This window comes from Ricinus communis, chromosome 9 (genome assembly GCF_019578655.1).
Source record: "Ricinus communis isolate WT05 ecotype wild-type chromosome 9, ASM1957865v1, whole genome shotgun sequence".
In the NCBI taxonomy this organism is placed as follows: domain Eukaryota; kingdom Viridiplantae; phylum Streptophyta; class Magnoliopsida; order Malpighiales; family Euphorbiaceae; genus Ricinus; species Ricinus communis.
The window spans coordinates 18738967-18748290 of record NC_063264.1 but is presented as its reverse complement, the minus strand read 5'-3'; the positions used below and the strand labels follow the sequence as shown (position 1 = coordinate 18748290).

The following is a 9324-nucleotide window of genomic DNA, read 5'->3' as shown; positions in this document are numbered from 1 at the left end:
AGGAATCGGGGCTGTTTGCTCTCATCCAAAGGTGTAATCGGGTTTCTCTACCTTTACTCTTTGTTGTAATTGAATTCTTGTAGGTTTTGATAATGAACATGTTTAGCTAGATTGATTAAGTCCATTGGGATTTCTTTACTATGTTGGCTTAATATTATATTTTTGGATTGTTTGAGTTAGTTTTGTATTCTTCTTGCTTTCAGTATTAATAAGATAATGTATTATTCATGAGACGTTGTGAATTTTGGTGTTTAGATTGCTTTGTGTGATTGAGAAGTCCATTTGGCAATTGGAATTTTGAATAGCAAGAACTGGTTAATAATTACTTAGAGATAAGGATAATTAACTAGCCGGATTAAGAATTAACAAAGCTTAATAGAGGTGGATTTTAAAGCTTAATGCTAATTTTAGAATCAATCGTTAGGAAGAGATTCCAACTTTAGGTTATCAGGTTTAGGAAATTGATTATCTTGAGAGAGAAACCAAATTCAATTAAGAATTCGTCCACGGGTAGCATAATTGGAGTCATCAATCCTGTATCTTTTGTTTGATTGCCAACTAGTTTAGGTTCCCTTTGGGTTTACTTTCTTGTCTTGGTTGTTTCATTTATCCATTTACTCCTGCATCTCCCTTAGAATTTAGCTTGTAGCTATTAGTTAGTTTAGAAATTATTTATCATTCATTTTAGGTTAATATAACAAAGAACAAAGGAGTAACTCTAGGCTTTCACTTTCCCGAGGAATACGACCTTGATACTCGCCATTAGTGCTAGACTGCATCGATAGGTACACTGCCTTAGATTGTAGCTGCATAGATAGCAACCGTCACATCGCACATCAACTCAAAAGGCAGCCCCCAATCAAGCGAAACCATGATCGGGGCTATAGTTAGAAGTTTCTTTCCAAACAAAGAGAGAAACATTCACCAAAAACAGAGAAGTCATCCATAAATACCTCCACAGACTCCTCAATCATATCCTCAAAGATGGCCATCATGCACCGCTGAAATATAGCCGGTGCATTGCACAGTCTGAATGGCATCCGTCTATAAGTGAACATCCCATAGGGGCAAGTGAAAGTAGTCTTCTCTTAGTCCTCAGGTGGAATAGGAATCTGGAAATAACCTGAAAAACCATTAAGAAAACAATAGAACATGTGACCTGCCAAACGCTCAATCATCTGATCAATGAAAGGAAAAGGGAAATGATCCTTCCGAGTTGCATCATTAAGCCTCCTATAATCAATGCAAACTCGGAAGCCTGTTACCGTTCGAGTCGGGATCAACTCATCCTTCTCATTCCTTACTACCATCATGCCTCCTTTCTTAGGCATAACTTGCACAGGACTCATCCATGAACTTTCAGAAATGGGATAGATCAAACCTGCATCAAGAAGTTTAATTACCTCCTTCTTCACCACTTCTTTCATGTTCGGGTTGAGCCGTCTCTAAGGCTGAACAACCGGCCTGAAACTGTCCCCCAACAAGATCTTATGAGAGCAAAAACTTGGATTTATGCTTGGGATGTCAGCTATCTTGAAGGCAAAGGCCTTCTTGTACTTCCTTAGAACTTCCAAAAGCATGGCTTGTTCTTCGAGAGTCAGATAAGCTGCTATGATCACTAGTAAGTGCTTCTCTTCATCTAAGAAGGCATAAATCAAGTGGCTCAGTAACTCCTTCCATTCTAAGACTGGTGGGTCCTCAAATGAAGTCTTTACCTTATGCACTCCAAACCTGTCAAGAAAAAGATAAGAATCAGTTGACAAGCTCGGCTCAGAAGCCAATAAAACAGCGAGTTGCTCCAACACTCACTTGTTGGACAACTCCTCCTCATCCTCAGCTAATGCTACCTGCAAAGGGTCAGAACATAACATTTCCTGCAAATAGGACTCAACCACATTATCAATCACATCAACAAAATACACAGCATCATCATGGTCTAAGGATTATCTCATAGAAGTGGCTAGGTCAAAGGTAATGGTCTCATCATCAACTCTAAGCTTAAGCTTCCCATCGCTTACATCGATAACAGCCCTCGATGTAGCTATGAAAGGCCTACCCAGGAGAAGAGGCACAGTGCTCTCACCCTCCATATCCATCACCACAAAGTCCACAGGAAAGATAAATTTATCCACCTTCAGAAGTACATCCTCACAAATACCTCTAGGAATCTTAACAGTCCTATCAGCTAACTGAATGCTCATCCTAGTAGGCTTGGGTTCATGGAACCCTAACTTAGCAAACAAACTAGTGGGCATCAAATTAATATTAGCTTATAAATCGGCCAATGCACCACTAATTGGCAAATTGCCAATCATACAAGGGAGAGTAAAACTCCCCGGATGTAACGTCTGCATTTTCTCATCATACATGTTAGGTGCATTTACATTTAATCATTGGGCATATGATGGTATATTAATAATATTTTTATTTTATGGGAACAGATATATATTAATTATAAGTAGAGAATAAGAAGCATGATATTAGATTATTAATTTAGATAAGTTGATTAAGTATTTGGGTTATGTGTATCAAGCCTTAAGACTTAATTGAACCAATATCTGAAGGTTGGATAAATAGATTGGACTTAAAAGATACAATTAAAAGTTAGTACCTATATATGGTTAGTAAGAATTAATTTAGGATGATAAAACTAGTTAAGTAGGTGGTGGCATTGAGAGATGAATCTTGGAAATTGGAACCATGAGCAAGCTCATTTTACCTCTTCATTTCTCTAAACTTCGTACATGGCCAAAAACTCAAAATTTGGAACAAGAGAGAGGAGTGGAATACCTAGAAAAACTTAAGATTAAGATAGGATTTTACCAACTATTGAAGGAGCCAAGCTAAAGCTAAAGGATTTAAGCATATTAGCAACCCAAAAGCTGAAATTGGTGAGTTGTTACTTGAGTATTATTAATTTGTCATTAGGGTTCTTGATTACAAATTGGACAAACTTCAATTGATGCTTTCATTGATTAATTAAAGGTCTGATTATCATGAATTAGTAGAGTATTGAATGATTGCATAGAGATTAAGCTTGATTTAAGTTTAAGTATGTGAAGATAGAAAACTGTCAAAATTCCAGCAACCTTGATGTTCTGTATTTTGGGCATAACATGGGTTATATAAGTCCAAATTAAGCATAATTGGTGTCTATGGAAATTTTGAAGAATCCTCTATAACTTTTTAGTTTTGTGATTTTGCTATTTTTTCCGTTTTGGTTGCTTAAATTGAGCAAACAGATTGCTGCTCGGGTACAACTAGCTGTATGACCCTTGCTCAGTAATTTGAGAATAATTAAATCTATAGAAGTCGGAATTGAGTAATTCTTCTTGGAGATGAAACTAGACGCATAAGCATATATGTCTATTTAATACAAGATTTTTGTATTGAGCCAATTTTTCCCAGCAATAAATATACTTTGGTACTAAATTCTGTCTAGAAAATAGAGATGTTGGAGATTAGTTTTATGCAATTTATTTGATGTTAATTTGAGTTAAATTGGTATATAACTAGATGAAAAATGTTTATATGATATTAAAATAGTAATTGAGAGTCTTAGAGGAAGAGTTAGACCTATGAATTACAAAGGGGATGATCTTATAATGCATTAGAACTATCATTTACATGAATATTTGGAATATGCATGAAATGTGAATTGATGAATGTGTTAACAGGTACTCAAAGGCCTGTAAAGGAAGTTGTGGAGAAATGAGGTTCTTATATGCTGAAGGAATAAATGTATTAAAGTAAATAGTTAATATTTGCTATATCCATATATTTAATCAAATGTTCTACGAATGGTTGTGTTTGCTTAATATTGTGTTGTGTTTGAATGAATGAGATGGAAATGATTGGTGTTGAGTGGAACAATTGTTATTGCTTGAATATGATATAAGTGAAATGATTGAATTGTGATGTTAAGTGCATATGTGCATGTGAATGGTGGATTCCCCTGTGAAAAAAAAATATATATAAAGCCTTGGGAGGCTAAAGCCTAGAGAGGCTATAAAAGTGTATTATGTGAGGATGAGGCAGAGCAGCTTACGTGTGCGATAGGTGAGGATGAGGCGGAGCAGCACATTAAAGGGGATCCACAAGCCGTGAGAACTAACCATAATTGTTGAATTGTATTTCTTCTATGATGGTTGTACTGAATTGAGTAGAATGGTATGAATTTATACCTAAACTATGAATCATGGTAAGTTATGTGATTGGGTGGAAATTGTATTAAGTGTATGTGATATAGATTATGTTGATTATTTATTTACTGAGCTGGAGGCTCACCCCTCTCCAAAATTTTTCTTTTCAGGTTTGTAAATAGTAGTGCATCCGTTGGTTGTATCCGAAGTCTAGCTTTTAGGAGTTCTGTTAGGTTGGGCCAGTTTTGTGGAGTCTCCTCCTGATGCATTTTGTATGCAGTTATATGATGTATATAGAAGTGTGCCTTGTAAGGCATAAGAAGATGTTTTGAATACTTGTTAAATGATGTTTAAGTATAATCATATGTTTATATGTTAATAACCTTGTGTCTTGATTCTTAACAATCTGCATATTGACCTATCTACATGTAGTATATGTCTACGACGCTTGTATGCTTTCTGACGAATGTCTATTGGTTAGCATGTAATGGGGGTGTTACATTTAGTGGTATCAGAGCAGGGATTAGATTCATTGGGAGTAGATTCATGTTGCACATCATTAAGCATATGACATATGTTCTTTGAACTTGACTGGGTATTTGCATTTCATATATATAGATGGAGAGACAAGGAGAACACGCAACTGGCCCAGATAAGTCATTAGAGTCTGTGCATGGTCATGAAAATGCATATGAACATGATCAACATGATGAGCATGAGCTACATTTTGAAAATGCTGCACAATCGAATGTACAAAATGTTATGGAACAGTTTATGGATTTTCTAATGCAACGGGTAGCTCGACAACAAGCACCGGCGCCTCAGACTCAACAACAAGAGGCTGTGATAGATAAAAATTATGAAAGGGTTAGGAAACAAGGTGCTAATGTTTTTCAGGGTACTACTGATCCTGTTGAGGCTGAGGAATGGTTACGAAATACGGAAAGAGTGTTGGACAGATTTAATTGCACATCAGAACAAAGGCTTCTATATGCAGTGTCTTTAATAGAAAAAGATGCACTTGATTGGTGGGAAACAGTTTTAAGAAGCAAAGATCGACCAATGACTTTGACTTGGAATGATTTCTTGAGAGAATTTGCTGAAAAGTATACTCCAGAAATTTATAGAGACAGAAAGAAGCTTGAATTTCTTCAGTTGAAGTAGAATGATATGTCAGTTGCAGAGTATGAAGTTCAATTTGTGAGATTATCTAAGTATGCACCGGAAGAAATAGCCACTGAAGAACTGAAAAGGAAGAAATTTGAGATGGGTTTGAGGCTTGACATTCGTGAGAAAATGGCAGTGAAACCTCAGAATTACAATGCCTCAATTGAAGCTGCTTTGAAAGCTGAAGAAACATCATTTGAAAGGAATACTATGGAAGCTAAAAAGAAGAAGATCATTGGTACTTATAGTAATCCTCCAAGACAGACTAGTATTTCTTCGTTCAGAGGCTCTAATTCACATAGGAGTAGTTATCGTGGACGAGGCTTTGGTGGTCAGTCTAGTAGATCCTCCACAGTACCTTATAGCAGAGGTGGATACAATTCATCTAGACTTGAGGGAGGACAAGTTTCGGCCAGTAGAGGGTTTGCTCCTGTTTATCCTACGTGCAACAGGAGACATACTAGAGAATATTGGGGACCTAGACCAGTAGTATGTTTCACATGTAGTAGGCCAGGACATTATTCTAGAGATTGTCCTATGAGAAGAAATAATGCTGGAGAATCTTATACAATGCGTCAGAGTAGTCTTGGTGAAAATATTCCAGTTGGTTCAGGCAGAGGCAGAGGAAGAGGTGGCAGAGGAGGTTTACCTATTTCAGCAACACCATCAGAAAAGATTGGTCAACCACAAGCACAAGCTAGAGTATTTGCTACTACTAGAAATGAAGCATTTGTAGCACCTGAAATTGTTACTGGTATACTTTCTACTCATGATTCTAATGCACATGTTCTTATTGATCCTAGATCCACATGTTCATTCATATCACATGATTTTGCATCGCATGTTCATGCTAATATGGAGGCATTAGGTTATGATATATTTGTATCTATGCCTGCTGGGGGTATTATCACAATAAATACGATAGTGAGATCATGTCCTGTAGTAGTAGATAGTGTCAAACTACATGCAGATTTGGTTGTTATTAATCTTAGAGAGTTTGATGTTATTTTGGGGATGGATTGGTTGTCAAGAAATCATGCTATTGTTGATTGTAAAACGAAGGAAGTGGCTATGGAAATACAAGGAGAAATGAAAATAGTAATGGTGGGTGAAAGGAAGACAATTCCTAATTGTTTGATTTCAGCAGTGACTGCATGTCAGTTAGTTAAAAATGGATGTGAAGCATATCTAATTAGTTTTGTAGATACTACTAAGGTCAGACCAGGGGAAGAGTTAGACCTATGATATTACAAAGGGGATGATCTTGTAATCAAATGTATTTTGAGTAAGTAAATAGTTAATATTTGCTATATCCATATATTTAATCAAATGTTCTACGAATGGTTGTGTTTGCTTAATATTGTGTTGTGTTTGAATGAATGAGATGGAAATGATTGGTGTTGAGTGGAACAATTGTTATTGCTTGAATATGATATAAGTGAAATGATTGAATTGTGATGTTAAGTGCATATGTGCATGTGAATGGTGGATTCCCCTGTGAAAAAAAAAATATATATAAAGCCTTGGGAGGCTAAAGCCTAGAGAGGCTATAAAAGTGTATTATGTGAGGATAAGGCGGAGCAGCTTACGTGTGCGATAGGTGAGGATGAGGCGGAGCAGCACATTAAAGGGGATCCACAAGCCGTGAGAACTAACCATAATTATTGAATTGTATTTCTTCTATGATGGTTTTACTGAATTGAGTAGAATGGTATGAATTTATACCTAAACTATGAATCATGGTAAGTTATGTGATTGGGTGGAAATTGTATTAAGTGTATGTGATATAGATTATGTTGATTATTTATTTACTGAGCTGGAGGCTCACCCCTCTCCAAAATTTTTCTTTTCAGGTTTGTAAATAGTAGTGCATCCGTTAGTTGTATCCGAAGACTAGCTTTTAGCAGTTCTGTTAGGTTGGGCCAGTTTTGTGGAGTCTCCTCCTGATGCATTTTGTATGCAGTTATGTGATGTATATAGAAGTGTGCCTTGTAAGGCATAAGAAGATGTTTTGAATACTTGTTAAATGATGTTTAAGTATAATCATATGTTTATATGTTAATAACCTTGTGTCTTGATTCTTAACAATCTGCATATTGACCTATCTACATGTAGTATATAGTCTATGACGCCTGTATGCTTTCTGGCTAATGTCTATTGGTTAGCATGTAATGGGGGTGTTACATCGGATCTCGTCGCTTCAGTGGCATCTTGTTATGGAGAATAGCTGAACACTCTTCATTAAGTACTACTTGACCAAGATCCTCCCACTTCCTCTTGTTGCTCAAAATCTCCTTTAAGAACTTGGCGTACTTCGGCATCTGCGAAATTGCCTCAACAAAAGGTAAGTTAATTTTCAGCTTCTTAAACAAGTAAAGAAACTTACTGTATTACTTGTCCACCTTATCCTGCCTCAACCTCGCAGGATATGGAACCGGGGCCTGATACTCCCGCATAGGGCTCTTTTGCCTGTCTTCTTTCTTCCTCTCAATCTCCACCACCTCAGGCTCTAGTCCTTCCTTAGCTGGCTCGTCTTGCACAATCATATCATCCTTATCAGCTAAAGGCAAAGAACTAGATAATTAATTACCTGGTCGCAAGGTGATAGCCTTGCAATACTCCCTCGAGTTTGACTCTGTAGTGCTGGGGAGCGATCCTGAGGGTCTCTCTGAAAGCATCTTAGAAATCTAGCCAATCTGAGTCTCCAAGTTTTGAATCGAGGCCTGTTGATTCCTAAGTGCACTATCAGTCTACTGGAATCTCGTCTCCGTAGATGTCACAAACTTCATCATAAGATCCCTTAAATTTGACTTCTTTTCTGGTGGAGGAGGAGCTTGTGCAGGCCCAGCTGGCTGTTCCTGTGGCTATTGATGAAGTCTCTGAAAACCTAGTGGACCCTGGGCATTATTATTCCTCCAACCGAAGTTGGGATGATTGTGCCACCCAGGGTTGTATGTGTTGCTGTAAGGGTTGTTCTGCTACCTTTTGGGATTCCCCATATAATCAACCTGCTCAATATTAGAAGACATAGCAGAAAAAGATGGAAAAGTAGAAGAAGATGAAGCAAACATACCTCCCATAGTACAGTTTGCACTTTAGTGCGGGCCACCACAAAACTCGCAGCCAACGTTAGCTGCATGAATCGACATCTAGAGTTGGTCAATCTTCTTGGCTAGAAGCTCCACCTGAGCTGCCAAGGCTACTGTAGAATCCACTCGGTTGACCACTCCCTGTCTTCTTGGTCGGCTCTTAGAGGATTGCCACTGATAATTGTTCATGGCCATTTTCTCTATCAAGTTCTGAGCCTGCTCGAGCTTTTTATTGTTTAGCGCCCCACCTGCTGCAGCATCCATCATCGGCCTCGTCGTAAGGTTCAACCCGCTGTAGAAGTTCTGAACTTGCATCCGCACTGGCAATCTGTGATGTGGGCTACATCTCAAAAGATCCTTAAACCTCTCCCATGCATCGTACATGCTCTCATCATCAAACTGCACAAAAGAAGATATGTCATTTCTAAGTTTAGCAGTTTTAGCGGGAGGAAAATACTTATAGAGAAAATTTTCAGCCAACGCCTTCCAGGTAGTAATCATCTACTGTGGAAGAGATTGCAACCGTCTCTTTGCTCTATCCCTCAAGGAAAATGGAAACAATCTCAGCCGAATGGCGTCATCGGTTGTTCCATTTATCTTGAATGTGTCACAAATCTCCAAAAAGTTGGCGATATGTGCATTGGGATCCTCGCTGGGCAATTTTCCGAACTGCATGCTCTACTGGATTATCTGGATAACATTGGCCTTTATCTCAAAATTGTTGGCTGCTACAGGAGGTCTAACTATACTAGTTTTCGTCCCATTCAAAGATGGTTGAGCAAACTCGTACATCGTCCTCTGACCGTTATCGGCCTAGGGGTTGTGGTTCTCCATCACGTTAGCTCTATGAACTTGAACTGTAACTCCGACCTCCTCCTCAACTGCTTGCAAACGTCGTCTCAATAATCTGAGAAAATGCTCCGGGC

General features: G+C 38.0%; 1 non-coding gene across 1 annotated transcript; it reads left to right on the top strand.

Moving 5' to 3' along the window:
* The first annotated feature begins 8723 nt into the window (after positions 1–8723).
* On the top strand, positions 8724–8830 carry LOC112536428. Its single transcript, XR_003080449.1, has one exon. It is a non-coding gene; the product is annotated as a small nucleolar RNA R71 (small nucleolar RNA).
* Positions 8831–9324: the final 494 nt, after the last annotated feature.